Source organism: Lathamus discolor, chromosome W (genome assembly GCF_037157495.1).
Source record: "Lathamus discolor isolate bLatDis1 chromosome W, bLatDis1.hap1, whole genome shotgun sequence".
NCBI lineage: Eukaryota > Metazoa > Chordata > Aves > Psittaciformes > Psittacidae > Lathamus > Lathamus discolor.
The window spans coordinates 13,312,279-13,330,171 of NC_088908.1; positions in this window are offsets into that span (position 1 = coordinate 13,312,279).

A 17,893-nucleotide genomic window follows, 5' to 3' on the forward strand; every position below is an offset into this window, starting at 1 on the left:
CTTTATCTCCTAAAAGTGCATTTGAATCCAAAGTTTCTGGTGCGCTCTCACGTTTCGAGAGGAGTTGTGACAGGGGAGGAGCAGCGCTTGGACTCTAATCCCACAGACGAAGGGCCAGCAGGGAAACTCCTGCAGGGCATCTTCAGCACAAAGTGAGCTTTGCAATTCTGCAACACACATTGCTGTAACTCCTTTTCCTGCCTGGAAGACCAATTGATTCCAACATCTCTGTGCCCACTCTCTGCTGAGCAGCAACGGAGAGAAGGAATGTTTAGACTGGGCTAAAACAGCAGAAGAGCCTTGCAAAAAAGCTCCTCCTGATCATGTTTAGCACACAGTGAGCTTTAAACTGTGACACAAACATTGCTGTCACTCTTCACTCTTTCTCCTAAAAGACCATTTCAATCCAAGAACTCCGTTGCCAGCACTCTGCTGAGCAGCAGAGTGAGCAGGAATGTCTGCAATCTGTAAGGCAGTGGAAGAGACAGGCTGAAGGCTGCTCTTGTGCTTCTTCCACACACTGAGCTTTACAACTTTGACACACACACTGTTGTCACTCCTCATTGTAGCTCCTAAAAGTGCATTTGTGTAGAGAGCTTAACAACTGAATGGCTAAGTAACAAAGGGCATGATACCGTGCAGCTGGTGGAAATGTAGGCCCCCAGGGCACAGCAATCTCGTGGTTAATGTTTACCCTGATTTGCTTAAGAAACAGGATATGCATCTTGCTGAGATAAGAGCAAGGGTATCTTGCTGGAATAGCACAATGGTCTTGCTTGGGCAAGTTGGGACATGTCGAGACATGTTGAAACAAGAAGTGGTCACAGTTACCTGGAGACCCCTGCATCGACACAGGCTGACCAATGATTTTGCTGTATCTTATCAGACAATGTAACTAACCCTGCAAGCTATAAAAGTGGATGTGTCTAGCTAAATAAACGAGGCTTGCTGACCATGAGAGCATGAGGCTTGTCTCCCGCGACTCCAACAACATCTTGCTAAATAAACGAGACTTGCTGACCATGAGAGCTTGAGGCTTGTCTCCCGCGACTCCAACAACTGGCGCCCGAACAGGGACACTTCCCTTTGCCTGAAGGAGTTGCGTTGGGTGCAGGTCTCGATTTAAAGACGGCTTCTGCAGAACGGGAGTGCTACATCGGTGGGCTGCTCGTCTCCTGCTTTGGCCCAGAGTGCTGCATCGGCAGGCTCTGCTGCTACGCGCTGCCGACGCCTGGAGGGTGCAACGGATCCGGTAAATATGGACAGGCAAGCGGCGTATGATCTTTTTACTGCCTTCCTCCGTCGTCGGGGGGTAAAAGGCTTAGATTTTGATAAGGACCTCCCTGCCCTTCTTTCCCATGCTCGGTCCCTCGGTATTTTTAGTGACCCCCACTCTATTCACCAATTATCGGAATGGCGCCGCTACGGCGATAAATTATGGGACCTTACGATAGACGATGATAAAATTGCTAAAAAATTATCCAAATTATGGCGCTTGATACATAACGAACTCTTGATGGTACAGGCAGAGAAACGTGCGGCCGAAAGTGCCCGTCTGGCACAAAATCAAAATCGTCACTATGATCCTTCTGCCCCTAATCCGCCGACCGTTTCGACAGTCGAGATACCCCCCCCCCCCCCCTCCCCCCTCGGATACCCCCCCCCCCCTCCTCCTCCCCCTCTTCCCTCTCCCCCGTCTGCCTCTATTATGGAAAACGGACCATCTGAGTCTCCTCCAAACTCCCTTCCTTTGTCTCCTAATGCCACGGAGCCGTTCCCCGGAGCCCTTTCGGACCTCGCGGAGGCTATGGCAAGTCAGAGACGGGAAGTTTGGGCTGCTCTGGCACGCCACGGAGTCGAAAACGGAGACAGGGTCCTTGCCGACGCGGCACAAGACCATGTTGCTACTTCTATGGCCTTTCCTGTTATTTTCCACCCTCGACCAGGCGGCGGTCATAGGGTAGATATCACTCAAATGGATTGGAAAATATTGGCACAACTCCGAGCTACAGTCTCTCAATTCGGGGTTACTAGTGAACCGGCCAAGCAGATGCTTGATTACTTATTTAATTCAATGATTCTCCTGCCTGTAGACATCAAGGGTATCGCTCGTTTAATTTATACCCCTCATCAGAAACTTACATTTGATGCAAGATGGGGGGAGGAAGCGGCTGCTTCAGTAGCATTACCTCGTGCCCAAGGAGACCCCCTTTTTGGAATTACAATGAATGAATTACTAGGAAACGGTGATTATACTCGAACAGATGCCCAGGCTGGTATAGGAGTAGAAAAATTAAGAGAGGTCATGCGGGTGGCAAAAAGGGCAATGGACAAAATTCGGGAGCCGGGGGGGCCCCCTATGTATATGAACATTAAACAAGGCCGAGAGGAACCCCTTGGGTCATTCATTGACAAATTGATGCAAGCCCTTTCTAAAGCTGGTGTTGCGGAGCACATGCAGGACGCACTCCTAAAGCAGTGTGTTATACAAAATGGTAATCAAGTCACACGCTCCCTTATCGCTACTGCTCCTGGCAACTGGGTAATTCAAGACCTCTTAGATAAAGCAAATACTCTCCCCTTAAGCAGTCAAATTTTTGTAGTGGAAGCCCTTAACAAAATTGGTGAAGGCCTTAACGCCCAGTCTAAAGTTCAAAGCCAAGTTTTGGCAGCCCTTGCACCTCTTCAGGCGGCAGTTGCGCAGACTCGCCCAGCAGCTCCAGCCACCCGAATGAAGTGTTTTCGATGCGGAAAATTAGGCCACATTCGTCGCGACTGTCAGGCCCCTGGTGTTTGGACCCAAGTGGATCCCTGCTCGCTGGACTCGAGCTGCTCAATCGAATGGACAGCCCAGAACTCCGTCGTCGTCATCGTCTGCAGCTGATCCTTCGTCCGTTGCTGGAACCACTTGAAAGACATTTTGGGATTCGCTTTTCCTATTCGACTCAAGAAGAGGCAGAACTCCATTTGTTTTGGGAACTTATGAGAACATTTGATCGGATTTTGTCTCCTACTCGTTATTGTTTAGCGTGTTTACAAGATTATCATAGGGCTTGGATCAAAATTAAGTGTGGAAATTGTCACCAAAAGGTTTGGGTGTCCCAAAGCCAATTACAGGCACATGGTGCTTGTGTAAACTGTACCTGGAATCCCCATCATAATTACAATCCTTATAGAGCACTGCTGGCGGAGGCAGGTATAACTCCTCCCATAAATCTACCCTTAACGTATCTATTAGTCGAGAATCGGGAAGATCTGGAACAACGATATTTGAAATATCGGGTTCAGGAGATTCTCTCCCAGATTCAAACCACACTAGCCACAGTGCCTCTAGAGATTAAGTGCGGTAAAGATGTGGGTATTCCGCTTTTGTGGCAAGTTAAACCTGAAGATTGGGATCGTGCTTGTCGCCGTTTCCGGCCTCAACACAGGAGCTTGGGACACTCTAAACAAAATAGAGGAACGAAAAAACATGTGGGTCACTTGGGCTGAAAAAGTTAACCAAAGTAGTTTATGCCTTGCTCTTGCTAAAGCTTCTGACCCCTTTAGAACCTGTTTGATAGGCGTCCCAGCCAATTTTACCTTTCAGCTCAATATAAGAAAAAATGTCTCAGAAATCCAAGATTTTCACCTGCTTGGTTCTGCGCCTGCACAATATTGTTTTCACTTTGACTCTTGGAAGGACCCTTTTGGGCTTCCACATAACACAGTAAATGTTTCCTCAAATAGGCCTGGCTTGTTACCCTAATAGAAAAAATTGTTTTGGTGGTGGTTGTAATATTATTAGCAGTATTGCTTTTGCCGTGTATTATGCAGTGTTTACAAAAAATGATATCGAACGCTTTTAATCATAAAATGGCTATGCTTGCTGTTAAAGAAAACAGGGGAAGTGTAGAGAGCTTAACAACTGAATGGCTAAGTAACAAAGGGCATGATACCGTGCAGCTGGTGGAAATGTAGGCCCCCAGGGCACAGCAATCTCGTGGTTAATGTTTACCCTGATTTGCTTAAGAAACAGGATATGCATCTTGCTGAGATAAGAGCAAGGGTATCTTGCTGGAATAGCACAATGGTCTTGCTTGGGCAAGTTGGGACATGTCGAGACATGTTGAAACAAGAAGTGGTCACAGTTACCTGGAGACCCCTGCATCGACACAGGCTGACCAATGATTTTGCTGTATCTTATCAGACAATGTAACTAACCCTGCAAGCTATAAAAGTGGATGTGTCTAGCTAAATAAACGAGGCTTGCTGACCATGAGAGCATGAGGCTTGTCTCCCGCGACTCCAACACATTTGAATCCAGCGTTTCTGGTCTCCACTCTCGTTTCAAGAGCAGCAGAGGTAGGTGAGCACGAGCGCTTGGAATCCGCTCCCAGTTCCGAAGGGCAGGGAGGGAAAGTCCTTGCAGATCATCTTCAGCGCACAGTGAGCTTTGCAACTCTGAAACACACATTGCTGTCACTCCTCACTTCATCTCCTAATAATCCGTTTGAATCCATGGTCTCTCCCGCCCTCTTTCGTTTGAACAGCAGCAGTGACAGGTGAACACGATCTCTTGGCCTCTGCTCCCACAGCCGAAGAGCCCGGAGTGAAAGCTCCGGCAGGGCATCTTCAGCACGCAGTCAGCTTTGCAACTGTGACACATATATTGCTCTCGCTCCGCACTTTCCTACCTCAAAGTCCAATTGAATCCAAAATCTCTGTGCCCTTTCTCTGCTGGGCAGAAGCAGAGTAGAGCAGGAACCTTTAGCCAATGCTAAAAGAGCAGAAGAGACAGTCCAGAAAGTTCCCACTGATCATCTTCAGCGCACAGCGAGCTTTGCAACTCTGCAACACACATTGCTGTCACTCCTCCCTTTTTGCCTGAAAGACCAGCTGAATCCACCATCTCTGTGCCCGCTCTCTGCTGAGCAGCAACAGAGAGAGTAGAGCAGGAATTTTTAGACCTGCCTAAAACAGCAGAAGAGCCTTGAAAAAAATCTCCTGCTTGATCATGTTTTGCACACAGTGAGCTTTAAACTGTGACACAAACATTGCTGTCACTCCTCACTTTATCTCCTAAAAGTGCATTTGAATCCAAAGTTTCTGGTACGCACTCTCGTTTGGAGAGGAGTTGTGACAGGGGAGGAGCAGCGCTTGGACTCTAATCCCACAGACGAAGGGCCAGCAGGGAAACTCCTGCAGGGCATCTTCAGCGCACAGTGAGCTTTGCAACTCTGCAAAACACATTGCTGTAACTCCTCCTTCTCCTGCCTGGAAGACCTATTGATTCCAACATCTCTGTGCCCACTCTCTGCTGAGCAGCAACAGAGAGAGTAGAGCAGGAATGTTTAGACTGGGCTAAAACAGCAGAAGAGCCTTGCAAAAAAGCTCCTCCTGATCATGTTTAGCACACAGTGAGCTTTAAACTGTGACACAAACATTGCTGTCACTCTTCACTCTTTCTCCTAAAAGACCATTTCAATCCAAGAACTCCGTTGCCAGCACTCTGCTGAGCAGCAGAGTGAGCAGGAATGTCTGCAATCTGTAAGGCAGTGGAAGAGACAGGCCTGAAGGCTGCTCTTGTGCTTCTTCAACACACTGAGCTTTACAACTTTGACACACACACTGTTGTCACTCCTCATTGTAGCTCCTAAAAGTGCATTTGAATCCAGCGTTTCTGGTCTCCACTCTCGTTTCCAGTGCAGCAGAGGCAGGTGAGCACGAGCGCTTGGAATCCGCTCCCAGTTCCGAAGGGCAGGGAGGGAAAGTCCTTGCAGATTATCTTCAGCGCACAGTGAGCTTTGCAACTCTGAAACACACATTGCTGTCACTCCTCACTTTATCTCCTAAAAGTGCATTTCAAGCCAACGTTTCTGGTGCGCTCTCTCGCTTCGAGAGCAGTTGTGACAGGGGAGGACGAGCGCTTGGATTCTAATTTCACAGCCGAAGGGCCAGTATGGAAACTACTGCTGGGCATCTTCAGCACACATTGAGATTCACAACTCTGAAACACATATTGCTGTCACCTCTCACTTTCCTACCTGAAAGTCCAACTGAATAATACATCTCCTGTGCTTGCTCTTTGTGAGCAGTAGCAGAATATAGCACTTACGTTTGGACTCTGCTGAAACAGCAGAAGAGACAGTCCAGAAAGTTCCCACTGATCATCTTCAGCACACAGTGAGCTTTGCAACTCTGCAACACACATTGCTGTCTCTTCTTTTCCTGCCTGAAAGACCAATTGATTCCAACACCTCTGTGCCCGCTCTCTGCTGAGCAGCAACAGAGAGAGTAGAGCAGGAATGTTTAGCCTGGGCTAAAACAGCAGAAGAGCCTTGCAAAAAATCTCCTGCTTGATCATGTTTTGCACACAGTGAGCTTTAAACTGTGACACAAACATTGCTGTCACTCCTCACTTTATCTCCTAAAAGTGCATTTGAATCCAAAGTTTCTGGTGCGCTCTCACGTTTCGAGAGGAGTTGTGACAGGGGAGGAGCAGCGCTTGGACTCTAATCCCACAGACGAAGGGCCAGCAGGGAAACTCCTGCAGGGCATCTTCAGCACAAAGTGAGCTTTGCAATTCTGCAACACACATTGCTGTAACTCCTTTTCCTGCCTGGAAGACCAATTGATTCCAACATCTCTGTGCCCACTCTCTGCTGAGCAGCAACGGAGAGAAGGAATGTTTAGACTGGGCTAAAACAGCAGAAGAGCCTTGCAAAAAAGCTCCTCCTGATCATGTTTAGCACACAGTGAGCTTTAAACTGTGACACAAACATTGCTGTCACTCTTCACTCTTTCTCCTAAAAGACCATTTCAATCCAAGAACTCCGTTGCCAGCACTCTGCTGAGCAGCAGAGTGAGCAGGAATGTCTGCAATCTGTAAGGCAGTGGAAGAGACAGGCCTGAAGGCTGCTCTTGTGCTTCTTCAACACACTGAGCTTTACAACTGTGACACACACACTGTTGTCACTCCTCATTGTAGCTCCTAAAAGTGCATTTGAATCCAGCGTTTCTGGTCTCCACTCTCGTTTCAAGAGCAGCAGAGGAAGGTGAGCACGAGCGCTTGGAATCCGCTCCCAGTTCCGAAGGGCAGGGAGGGAAAGTCCTTGCAGATCATCTTCAGCGCACAGTGAGCTTTGCAACTCTGAAACACACATTGCTGTCACTCCTCACTTCATCTCCTAATAATCCGTTTGAATCCATGGTCTCTCCCGCCCTCTCTCGTTTGAACAGCAGCAGTGACAGGTGAACACGATCTCTTGGCCTCTGCTCCCACAGCCGAAGAGCCCGGAGTGAAAGCTCCGGCAGGGCATCTTCAGCACGCAGTCAGCTTTGCAACTGTGACACATATATTGCTCTCGCTCCGCACTTTCCTACCTCAAAGTCCAATTGAATCCAAAATCTCTGTGCCCTTTCTCTGCTGGGCAGAAGCAGAGTAGAGCAGGAACCTTTAGCCAATGCTAAAAGAGCAGAAGAGACAGTCCAGAAAGTTCCCACTGATCATCTTCAGCGCACAGCGAGCTTTGCAACACTGCAACACACATTGCTGTCACTCCTCCCTTTTTGCCTGAAAGACCAGCTGAATCCACCATCTCTGTGCCCGCTCTCTGCTGAGCAGCAACAGAGAGAGTAGAGCAGGAATTTTTAGACCTGCCTAAAACAGCAGAAGAGCCTTGAAAAAAATCTCCTGCTTGATCATGTTTTGCACACAGTGAGCTTTAAACTGTGACACAAACATTGCTGTCACTCCTCACTTTATCTCCTAAAAGTGCATTTGAATCCAAAGTTTCTTGTGCGCTCTCTCGTTTCGAGAGGAGTTGTGACAGGGGAGGAGCAGCGCTTGGACTCTAATCCCACAGACGAAGGGCCAGCAGGGAAACGCCTGCAGGGCATCTTCAGCACACAGTGAGCTTTGCAACTCTGCAAAACACATTGCTGTAACTCCTCCTTTTCCTGCCTGGAAGACCTATTGATTCCAACATCTCTGTGCCCACTCTCTGCTGAGCAGCAACAGAGAGAGTAGAGCAGGAATGTTTAGACTGGGCTAAAACAGCAGAAGAGCCTTGCAAAAAAGCTCCTCCTGATCATGTTTAGCACACAGTGAGCTTTAAACTGTGACACAAACATTGCTGTCACTCTTCACTCTTTCTCCTAAAAGACCATTTCAATCCAAGAACTCCGTTGCCAGCACTCTGCTGAGCAGCAGAGTGAGCAGGGATGTCTGCAATCTGTAAGGCAGTGGAAGAGACAGGCCTGAAGGCTGCTCTTGTGCTTCTTCAACACACTGAGCTTTACAACTTTGACACACACACTGTTGTCACTCCTCATTGTAGCTCCTAAAAGTGCATTTGAATCCAGCGTTTCTGGTCTCCACTCTCGTTTCCAGTGCAGCAGAGGCAGGTGAGCACGAGCGCTTGGAATCCGCTCCCAGTTCCGAAGGGCAGGGAGGGAAAGTCCTTGCAGATCATCTTCAGCGCACAGTGAGCTTTGCAACTCTGAAACACACATTGCTGTCACTCCTCACTTTATCACCTAAAAGTGCATTTCAAGCCAACGTTTCTGGTGCGCTCTCTCGCTTCGAGAGCAGTTGTGACAGGGGAGGACGAGCGCTTGGATTCTAATTTCACAGCCGAAGGGCCAGCATGGAAACTACTGCTGGGCATCTTCAGCACACATTGAGATTCACAACTCTGAAACACATATTGCTGTCACCTCTCACTTTCCTACCTGAAAGCCCATACGTTTGCACTCTGCTGAAACAGCAGAAGAGACAGTCCTGAAAGTTCCCACTGATCATCATCAGCGCACAGCGAGCTTTGCAACTCTGCAACACACATTGCTGTCACTCCTCCCTTTCCTGCCTGAATGACCAACTGAATCCACCATCTCTGTGCCCGCTCTCTGCTGAGCAGCTACAGAGAGAGTATAGCAGGAATGTTTAGACTGTGCAAAAACAGCAGAAGAGCCTTGCAAAAAAGCTCCTGCTGATCATGTTTAGCACACAGTGAGCTTTAAACTGTGCCACAGAATCACAGAATCACAGAATCCCAAGGGTTGGAAGGGACCTAAAAAGATCATCTAGTCCAACCCCCCTGCAAGAGCAGGGTAACCTACAGTACATCACACAGGAACTTGTCCAGGCGGGCCTTGAATATCTCCAGTGTAGGAGACTCCACAACCCCCCTGGGCAACCTGTTCCAGTGCTCTGTCACTCTTACAGTAAAGAAGTTCTTCCTGATGTTAACGTGGAACTTCCTATGTTCCAGTTTACACCCATTGCCCCTTGTCCTATCACTGGATATCACTGAAAAAAGCCTAGCTCCATCATCCTGACACCTACCCTTCACATATTTGTAAACATTGATGAGGTCACCCCTCAGTCTCCTCTTTTGCAAGCTAAAGAGACCCAGCTCCCTCAGCCTCTCCTCATAAGGGAGATGTTCCACTCCCTTAATCATCTTTGTGGCTCTGCGCTGGACTCCTTCAAGCAATTCCCTGTCCTTCTTGAACAGAGGGGCCCAGAACTGGACGCAATATTCCAGATGCGGCCTCACCAAGGCTGAGTAGAGGGGGAGGAGAACCTCTCTTGACCTACTAACCACTCCCTTTCTAATGCACCCTAAGATGCCATTTGCCTTCTTGGCCACAAGAGCACATTGCTGGCTCATGGTCATCCTCCTATCCACCAGGACCCCCAGGTCCCTTTCCCCTTCACTACTTTCCAGCAGGTCAACCCCCAACCTGTACTGGTACATGGGGTTGTTCTTCCCCAGATGCAAGACTCTACACTTGCCCTTGTTAAATTTCATCAAGTTTCTCCCCGCCCAACTCTCCAGCCTGTCCAGGTCTCGCTGAATGGCAGCACAGTCCTCTGGTGTGTCAGCCACTCCTCCCAGTTTTGTGTCATCAGCAAACTTGCTGAGGGTGCACTCAGTTCCCTCATCCAGGTCATTGATGAAAATATTAAACAGCACCGGTCCCAGCACCGACCCCTGAGGAACTCCACTAGTCACAGACCTCCAGCTAGATTCTGCGCCATTGACCACAACTCTCTGCCTTCTTCCTTTCAACCAGTTCTCGATCCACCTCACTACTTGATCGTCAAGCCCACACTTCCTCAGCTTATCTATGAGGATGCTGTGGGAGACAGTATCAAATGCCTTACTGAAATCAAGAAAAACTACATCTACCGCTCTACCATCATCCCTCCACCTAGTCACTTCCTCATAGAAGGCTATAAGGTTGGTCATACATGACTTCCCCCTCATAAAACCATGTTGGCTGTTCTTAATGACCCCCTCATCCTTGATATGCCTAGTGATGGAGTCAAGAATAAGTTGTTCCATCATCTTTCCAGGGATGGAGGTAAGGCTGACCGGTCTATAATTACCCGGGTCCTCCTTCTTGCCCTTCTTATAGATTGGTGTGACCTTTGCCATCCGCCAATCCTCAGGCACCTCGCCCATTTCCCACGACTTACCAAAGATGATGGAAAGTGGCCTAGCAATGACCTCCGCCAGCTCCCTCAGCACCCGTGGGTGCATTCCATCCGGACCCATCGATTTACAGATGTCCAGTTTGCATAGCTGATCCCTAACCCAATCCTCATCTACCAAAGCAAACTCCTCCTTTGTCCTGACTCCTTCTGGGGCTATAGAAATCCGGGGCCCTCGGGGAGAGTCTGCAGGAGTAAAGACAGAGGCAAAGAAGGCATTCAGCACCTCTGCCTTCTTTATATCCTCTGTCTCCAGGGTACCCACTTCGTTCAGCAATGGGCCTATATTGCCTCTTGTTTTAGTTTTATTTGCTATGTATTTGAAGAAGCCCTTTCTATTGTCTTTAACCCGACTAGCAAGATTGAGTTCCAAGGAGGCCTTAGCTGTCCTAATTGCCTCCCTACATCCTCTAACAACTGTCCTATATTCCTCCCAAGCGGCCAGCCCCTCCTTCCATAATCCATAGATTCTCCTTTTCCACTTGAGTTTGCCCAGCAGCTCCTTGTTTAACCACGCCGGTCTCCTAGATCCCTTACTTGACTTCCTACTCATTGGGACGCTCCGATCCTGAGCTTGGAAGAAGCGGTCCTTGAATGCTAACCAACTATCTTGAGCCCCTTTACCGCCTAGTACACTTTCCCATGAGACTTCCCTTAGCAGTTGACTGAAGAGGCCAAAGTTGGCCCTTCGGAAATCCAGAACTGTGGCTTTGCTAGGTATTCTATTCCTCCCACACAGGATCCTAAACTCCACCATCTCATGGTCACTGCAGCCAAGGCTGCCATTGACCGTCACCACTTCGACCAAACCCTCCTTGTTGGCGAGTACTAAATCTAGCAGCGCTGCTCCCCTAGTTGGTACGTCCACCATTTGCATTAAGAAATTATCATCAATGCACTCGAGGAACCTCCTAGACTGTGAATGACTGGCTGTGTGAGTCTTCCAGCAAATATCGGGGTAATTAAAGTCCCCCACGACGACTAAGGCATGTAGTCGCGAGGCTACTTCCAGTTGCCTGTAGAAAGCCTCATCAACTCCTTCGTCCTGATCAGGAGGTCTGTAATAGACCCCCACAACTGTATCACCCGTGCCAGTCAGCCCCTTGATTCGTACCCACAGACATTCCACTTGCTCCTCATCCGACCCCGGACAGAACTCAATACATTCTAGTTGCTCTCTCACGTAAAGAGCAACTCCACCACCTCGCTTCGCTGACCTATCTTTCCTAAAAAGGACATAGCCATCCATGACCACATTCCAGTCATGTGAACTGTCCCACCATGTCTCTGTAATCGCCACTAGATCATAACCTTTAGCCCGCACACAGACTTCTAACTCCTCCTGTTTATTCCCCATGCTGCGTGCATTGGTGTACAGGCATTTCAGGGAGCCAGTCCTAGTACCCTTTTTCCCCTGCGGGACAGGGTCTAAAGAGCTATCCTTTCCCACAAGTGAAACAAGAGATTGATAGTCCTCCTTAGCCCGCCATCCTTCAATCCCTAGCATGTTCCTCTTGGGCTTGTCCCCAACAGGCCCAGTTAAATCCCCTCCCCACTTCATAACTAGTTTAAAGCCCTGTCAATAAGCCCTGCTAACTCCTGCCCCAAAACCCTTTTTCTTCTCTGGGACTGGTGTATCCCGCCTGTCACCAGCAAACCAGGTGTCCCATACAGCAGCCCGTGACAGAAAAACCCAAACCCCTGCCTTTGGCACCAGTCACGTAGCCATACATTAACCTGCAGAGTCTTCTTATATATCCCTTCACCCTCGCTTGCAACAGGTATGGAGGCAAACACCACTTGCGCTCCAGACCCTTTAACCAGCCTTCCCAGGGCCCTGTAGTCTCTCTTCATTGCCCTTACGTTCCTCGTAATAATTTCGTCACTGCCAACCTGAAAAACCAGCAGTGGGTAGTAGTCAGACGGCTGCACCAGTTCAGAGAGCTTATTTTTAACATCTCTAATCCGAGCCCCAGGCAGGCAGCAGACCTCCCTGTGGGGTGGATCCGGTCGACAAATGGGCCCTTCTGTTCCCCTCAGAAGGGAGTCACCCACCACAATTACTCTTCTTTTCTTCTTGGTTGGGGAAGTTCTGAGGCATGGGGGTGAGTGACACAAACATTGCTGTCACTCACTTTATCTCCTAAAAGTGCATTTGACTCCATCGTTTCTGGTGCGCACTCTTGTTTCCAGAGGAGTTGTGACAGGGGAGGACGAGCGCGTGGACTCTAATCCCACAGCCGAAGGGCCATCAGGGAAACTCCTGCTGGGCATCTTCAGCACACAGTGAGCTTTGCAACTCTGAAACACACATTGCTGTCACCTCTCACTTTCCTACCTGAAAGTCCAATTGAATCCTACATCTCCTGTGCTTGCTCCTTGTGAGCAGTAGCAGAATATAGCACTTACGTTTGGACTCTGCTGAAACAGCAGAAGAGACAGTCCAGAAAGTTCCCACTGATCATCTTCAGCGCACAGCGAGCTTTGCAACTCTGCAACACACATTGCTGTCACTCCTCCCTTTTCTGCCTGAAAGACGAACTGATTCCACCATCTCTGTGCCCGCTCTCTGCTGAGCAGCAACAGAGAGAGTAGAGCAGGAATGTTTAGACTGGGCTAAAACAGCAGAAGAGCCTTGCAAAAAAGCTCCTGCTGATCATGTTTAGCACACAGTGAGTTTTGAAGCTGTGACACAAACATAGCTGTCACTCCTCACTTTATCTCCTAAAAGTGCATTTGAGTCCAACGTTTCTGGTGCGCTCTGTCGTTTCGAGAGGAGTTGCGACAGGGGAGGACGAGCGCTTGGACTCTAATCCCACAGCCGAAGGGCGTGCAGGGAAACTCCTGCTGGCCATCTTCAGCACACAGTGATCTTTGCAACCCTGAACACATATAGCTGTCACCTCTCACTTTCCTACCTGAAAGTCCAATTGAATCCTACTTCTCCTGTGCTTTGCTCCTTGTGAGCAGTAGCAGAATATAGCCCATACGTTTGCACTCAGCTGAAACAGCAGAAGAGACAGTCCTGAAAGTTCCCACTGATCATCTTCAGCGCACAGCGAGCTTTGCAACTCTGCAGCACACATTGCTGTCACTCCTCCCTTTCCTGCCTGAATGACCAACTGAATCCACCATCTCTGTGCCCGCCCTCTGCTTAGCAGCAACAGAGAGAGTATAGCTGGAATGTTTAGACTGGGCTAAAACAGCAGAAGAGCCTTGCAAAAAAGCTCCTGCTGATCATGATTAGCACACAGTGAGCTTTGAAGCTGTGACACAAACATTGCTGTCACTCCTCACTTTATCTCCTAAAAGTGCATTTGAAATCATCGTTTCTGCTGCGCTCTCTCGTTTCGAGTGGAGTTGTGACAGGGGAGGACGAGCGCTTGGACTCTAATCCCACAGCCGAAGGGCCAGCAGGGAAACTCCTGATGGGCATCTTCAGCACACATTGAGCTTTGCTACTCTGAAACTCACATTGCTGTCACCTCTCACTTTCCTACCTGAAAGTCCAATTGAATCCTACATCTCCTGTGCTTTGCTCCTTGTAAGCAGTAGCTGAATATAGCACTTACGTTTGGACTCTGCTGAAACAGCAGAAGAGACAGTCCAGAAATTTCCCATTGCTCATCTTCAGTGCACAGCGAGCTTTGCAACACTGCAACACACATTGCTGTCACACCTCCCTTTCCTGCCTGAAAGACCAACTGAAACCGCCATCTCTGTGCCAGCTCTCTGCTGAGCAGCAACAGGGAGAGTATAGCAGGAATGTTTAGACTGGGCTAAAACAGCAGAAGAGCCTTGCAAAAAAGCTCCTGCTGATCATGTTTAGCACACAGTGAGCTTTAAACTGTGACACAAACATTGCTGTCACTCAGTTTATCTCCTAAAAGTGCATTTGAGTCCATCGTTTCTGGTGCGCACTCTTGTTTCCAGAGGAGTTGTGACAGGGGAGGACGAGCGCGTGGACTCTAATCCCACAGCCGAAGGGCCATCAGGGAAACTCCTGCTGGGCATCTTCAGCACACAGTGAGCTTTGCAACTCTGAAACACACATTGCTGTCACCTCTCACTTTCCTACCTGAAAGTCCAATTGAATCCTACATCTCCTGTGCTTGCTCCTTGTCAGCAGTAGCAGAATATAGCACATACGTTTGGACTCTGCTGAAACAGCAGAAGAGACAGTCCAGAAAGTTCCCACTGATCATCAGCGCACAGCGAGCTTTGCAACTCTGCAACACACATTGCTGTCACACCTCCCTTTCCTGCCTGAAAGACGAACTGATTCCACCATCTCTGTGCCCGCTCTCTGCTTAGCAGCAACAGAGAGAGTATAGCAGGAATGTTTAGACAGGGCTAAAACAGCAGAAGAGCCTTGCAAAAAAGCTCCTGCTGATCATGTTTAGCACACAGTGAGTTTTGAAGCTGTGACACAAACATAGCTGTCACTCCTCACTTTATCTCCTAAAAGTGCATTTGAGTCCAACGTTTCTGGTGCGCTCTGTCGTTTCGAGAGGAGTTGCGACAGGGGAGGACGAGCGCTTGGACTCTAATCCCACAGCCGAAGGGCGTGCAGGGAAACTCCTGCTGGGCATCTTCAGCACACAGTGATCTTTGCAACCCTGAACACATATAGCTGTCACCTCTCCCTTTCCTACCTGAAAGTCCAATTGAATCCTACATGTCCTGTGCTGCAATTTGTGAGCAGTAGCAGAATATAGCCCATACGTTTGCACTCAGCTGAAACAGCAGAAGAGACAGTCCTGAAAGTTCCCACTGATCATCTTCAGCGCACAGCGAGCTTTGCAACTCTGCAACACACATTGCTGTCACTCCTCCCTTTCCTGCCTGAAAGACCAACTGAATCCACCATCTCTGTGCCCGCCCTCTGCTTAGCAGCAACACGGAGAGTATAGCAGGAATGTTTAGACTGTGCAAAAACAGCAGAAGAGCCTTGCAAAAAAGCTCCTGCTGATCATGATTAGCACACAGAGAGCTTTGAAGCTGTGACACAAACATTGCTGTCACTCCTCACTTTATCTCCTAAAAGTGCATTTGAAATCATCGTTTCTGCTGCGCTCTCTCGTTTCGAGTGGAGTTGTGACAGGGGAGGACGAGCGCTTGGACTCTAATCCCACAGCCGAAGGGCGTGCAGGGAAACTCCTGCTGGCCATCTTCAGCACACAGTGATCTTTTCAACCCTGAACACATATAGCTGTCACCTCTCCCTTTCCTACCTGAAAGTCCAATTGAATCCTACATCTCCTGTGCTGCAATTTGTGAGCAGTAGCAGAATATAGCCCATACGTTTGCACTCTGCTGAAACAGCAGAAGAGAAAGTTTAGAAAGTTCCCACTGATCATCTTCAGAACACAGAGAGCTTTGCAACTCTGCAACACATATTGCTGTCACTCCTCCTTTTCCTGCCTGAAAGACCAAAAGATTCCACCATCTCTGTGCCTGCTCTCTGCTGAGCAGCAACAGGGAGAGAAGAGCAATAATGTTTAGACTGGGCTAAAACAGCAGAAGAGCCTTGCAAAGAAGCTCCTGCTGATCATGTTTAGCACACAGTGAGCTTTGAGGCTGTGACACAAACATTGCTGTCACTCCTCACTTTATCTCCTAAAAGTGCATTTGAGTCCAACGTTTTTGGTGCCCTCTCTCGTTTCAAGAGCAGATGTGACAGGGGAGGACGAGCGCTTGGACTCTAATCCCACAGCCGAAGGGCCAGCAGGGAAACTCCTGATGGGCATCTTCAGCACACAGTGAGCTTTGCAACTCGGAAACACACATTGCTGTCACCTCTCACTTTCCTACCTGAAAGTCCAATTGAATCCTACTTCTCCTGTGCTTTGCTCCTTGTGAGCAGTAGCAGAATATAGCCCATACTTTTGCACTCTGCTGAAACAGCAGAAGAGACAGTCCTGAAAGTTCCCACTGATCATCTTCAGCGCACAGCGAGCTTTGCAACTCTGCAACACACATTGCTGTCACTCCTCCCTTTCCTACCTGAAAGACCAACTGATTCCACCATCTCTGTGTCCGCTCTCTGCTGAGCATCAACAGAGAGAGTATAGCTGGAATGTTTAGACTGGGCTAAAACAGCAGAAGAGCCATGCAATAAAGCTCCTGCTGATCATGTTTAGCACACAGTGAGTTTTGAAGCTGTGACACAAACATTGCTGTCACTCCTCACTTTATCTCCTAAAAGTGCATTTGAAACCATCGTTTCTGGTGCGCTCTCTCGTTTCGAGAGGAGTTGTGACAGGGGAGGACGAGCGCTTGGACTCTAATCCCACAGCCGAAGGGCCATCAGGGAAACTCCTGCTGGGCATCTTCAGCACACATTGAGCTTTGCAACTCTGAAACACACATTGCTGTCACCTCTCACTTTCCTACCTGAAAGTCCAATTGAATCCTACATCTCCTGTGCTTGCTCCTTGTGAGCAGTAGCAGAATATAGCACTTACGTTCAGATTCTGCTGAAACAGCAGAAGAGACAGTCCAGAAAGTTAACACTGATCATCTTCAGCGCACAGCGAGCTTTGCAGCTCTGCAGCACACATTGCTGTCACTCCTCTCTTTCCTGCCTGAAAGACCAATTGATTCCACCATCTCTGTGCCCGCTCTCTGCTTAGCAGCAACAGAGAGAGTATAGCAGGAATGTTTAGACAGGGCTATAACAGCAGAAGAGCCTTGCAAAAAAGCTCCAGCTTTTCATGTTTAGCGCACAGTGAGCTTTAAACTGCGACACAAACACGGCTGCCACTCACTTTATCTCCTAAAAGTGCATTTGAATCTCTCGTTTCTGGGGCGCTCTCTCGTTTCGAGAGGAGTTGTGACAGGGGAGGACGAGCGCTTGGACTCTAATCCCACAGCCGAAGGGCGTGCAGGGAAAGTCCTGCTGGGCATCTTCAGCACACAGTGAGCTTTGCAACTCTGAAACACATATAGCTGTCACCTCTGACTTTCCTAGTTGAAAGTCCAGTTGAATCATACATCTCCTGTGCTTGCTCCTTGTGAGCAGTAGCAGAATATAGCACTTACGTTTGCACTCAGCTGAAACAGCAGAAGAGACAGTCCTGAAAGTTCCCACTGATCATCTTCAGCGCACAGCGAGCTTTGCAACTCTGCAACACACATTGCTGTCACTCCTCTCTTTCCTGCCTGAAAGACCAACTGAATCCACCATCTCTGTGCCCGCCCTCTGCTTAGCAGCAACAGGGAGAGTATAGCAGGAATATTTAGACTGTGCAAAAACAGCAGAAGAGCCTTGCAAAAAAGCTCCTGCTGATCATGTTTAGCACACAGTGAGCTTTAAACTGTGACACAAACATTGCTGTCACTCAGTTTATCTCCTAAAAGTGCATTTGACTCCATCGTTTCTGGTGCGCACTCTTGTTTCCAGAGGAG